This window comes from Corapipo altera, unplaced genomic scaffold, assembly GCF_003945725.1.
Source record: "Corapipo altera isolate COAL_440 unplaced genomic scaffold, ASM394572v1 23b, whole genome shotgun sequence".
In the NCBI taxonomy this organism is placed as follows: Eukaryota; Metazoa; Chordata; class Aves; order Passeriformes; family Pipridae; genus Corapipo; species Corapipo altera.
The window spans coordinates 542,761-545,471 of NW_020884885.1; the positions used below are offsets into that span (position 1 = coordinate 542,761).

Genomic DNA, 2,711 nt, shown 5'->3' on the forward strand with positions numbered 1-2,711 from the left:
TGAAAACAACTGAAGACAAGAAAAGCAGTAAAAACCATCTCAAAAGCTAGATTACACAACCCTCGCACAGAAAAAATTCCCATTAAACTCAAAGCTTCTTTTCTCCTCCTAAAACTTTCAAACCTACTCCTGCAATAAGGCCATTCTTCCCCTCTGAGCTAAATACCTGCAGTTAATGTCTGTGGTAGTTATGAATGCACACACACATACATATAACACACATAGGATTAGTTGTCTCATGTCTGGACCTTCACAACTCAAACTCAGCTAATATGTTATTAGCAGATAGTATGGATATTAGACACATCTCTCTGAAATGCAAGCTGGTGAGACAATATTTCAGATTTTGCTTAGTCTGGCATAAATCTAATATCAATAATCAGCAGAAATATATAACCTCAGATGTCCTTTCATTCAACTATTCTATTAATGCAATGACAAGCTTGTTTCTGATTTTTCCAACCTTTCTTCTCAATGCTGATAAAAAATGTGTTCAAGACATCTCTCATGATAACTTCACATTCTCCTAAACATAATTAAAAACACAAAAGCCTAACAAAAAATCAAAAATGAAATATTTATTACCGCATTTTGTGACTTAACACCTTTTTTTTTCTTTTTGAAACATAACGTCACAGTCCTCATACAAGTATTTTAATGTAAATTTTGACAAAGCTTAAAGGTAACAGCATTTTCTTCTAGTGAGGAACACGTGCTGAGAAAGGAAGAATTCATGGACATACAATACCAATTCCACAGCAGATCTGATACTAGCAAAAACATTCTTTTTTTTTCAATTGAGGTAAACACATAGAATATCTAACATGAAACAATTAATAGACCGAACTCTGTACGAAGTTTGTTACAGTATTCTCTTGCTTTTTTCTTTTTTTTTCCCAAGCTTTGAGTTCATGATAAAGTCCTAGGTTTGGTGCAAAGACCATTAGTAACTTCTTTCATTTAGGAAAGCTGCCCAACTTTTAGTTTTGTTTTGTCCAAAGCCAAGGCTCAGAACTACTGGAAGAAGCTTCTGCTCTGTCTGTTCTGTCTTTTAAATCTTCACCTGCAAGCTCTTTGAAGAAGAGTCCAAAAAAAAATAGATTGGGAAGGAATGGGGAGAGACTTAATGAAGCACAAACTATAAAGATCTGTTTGAAACTAAAGGACACATTTTATGAAGGAATGAAATGAGGGAATGGCAAGGCCTTCTTGGAACAGTCTTCTGAGTGATGAGAGACCCAGCAAGACTTTTTGTCTTCATCTCCAGGGTAGTTCTTTTCTCACTGGCCAAAACAGGTCTTTCATGTATAGTGACTTCACTGCTGAACCAAAACAGTCATTCTTTTGGGAACAACACACATAGTGTGGAAAACAAGGATTTTTTTTCTTCTAAAACTATTTGAGGCAACATAACGGAGTGATCAACAGAAATGTACAAGTTAACTTAGTTCCTATGTTTATACTACAGTAGTTATAACTCTTGGAGTCTTTTTTTTTTTCCAGAGGATCTGTACATGGACATATTCATTTCAGTGAGCCCATGATTTCACATTTGTGTTCTTGTTTCGTTGGTCCTCTGTTGTTGATGAAAAATGACAAAAAGTAAAAAATAATCACAGCTGTCTGGAATTTCGTATTAAGTGTCAACATCTGGTCAAAGTTCAAAAGTCTTAAAATAGTTTCTGTCTGTCTTTGTTTTATTTTTCCCTTGAGTTCCTTTATACTATTGGGCATGAATGTCCATAACCTGTCCACCAACACTGGGGTCTACAGAATTTAACATTGTGGGGCTCTGTGCTGACATGGTCATTCCAGGGTGGGTAGGGGGTCCTCCGTGCATCATCATGGCTGGGTGGTGGGGGTGACTTGGCAAATATGAATGGATTGGGGGTCCATGTCTTAATTGAGTAGGGTGTGGGGTCATCTGGGGAGGAGTGTAACTTGGCTGTGCCATACTCATACCCATAGGACCACCCTGAGATACGTAGTCCCCTGGCATGCCTTGCAAACCTAGACAAAAAGGGGAAAAAAAGCAGGTCAGATTCCTCAATGTTTTTACAACTTACCCATCTAAAATGAACAGGAAAAACAACAGACACTGCAAATCTTCCATCTAAAATTAGCTGCAGATTCTTGCCAATGTTTGCAGACATTCAAATTCTAGTTTGCATTTAATTTGATCATTCAGCAGGATAATGCACATAACAGAACTAAATATTGAGCACAACTGAGTATCACAAAATATAACTGTACTTTAAAAAAACCTAGTGGGTGAATTCCTACGATAGATTTTACAAAGACACTGGCTATATGTAAAGACTTGTCAATTGTGAATGAATATATGATTTGCTTCTCTTTGGTATTTTAAAAATGTAAAAGGCTATATCCCGTCTGGGTTTGCCTAAGCAGTATCAATGCAAATTCCACACATAGATCAATGGACCCAACTGCATAAATGAACGAAACTGAGATACCAACAAAAGTCCTGATCTTTGAAGTGCTAAGCAACCCCTGAAAGATGCTAAATGCTTTCAACCCTCAGTTAAGTCAATGGGGTATGCTGCTGCTCAGTACCTTAAAGGTTTAGCCCTAAAAGTACATGTCGTGTTTTTACCCGAGAACAAATCTTAAAATCCTATTATATCATTACGGGCCAAATCCTGCTGCCTTATTCACAAGGCCCATTGAAGTCAGTGGGACTATTCACATGA

General features: G+C 37.0%; 1 protein-coding gene across 4 annotated transcripts in view; it reads right to left on the bottom strand.

The window, feature by feature from the left end:
• Positions 1-558: 558 nt before the first annotated feature.
• Positions 559-2,711, bottom strand: part of MEIS2 (Meis homeobox 2) — a 171,663-nt gene continuing 169,510 nt past the window's right edge. For all 4 annotated transcript variants that reach the window (XM_027642222.1, XM_027642220.1, XM_027642223.1 and 1 more), the window contains one exon: positions 559-2,010. The gene's annotated coding sequence lies outside the window, so the exon portion shown is untranslated. The remainder of the gene's footprint in view (positions 2,011-2,711) is intronic.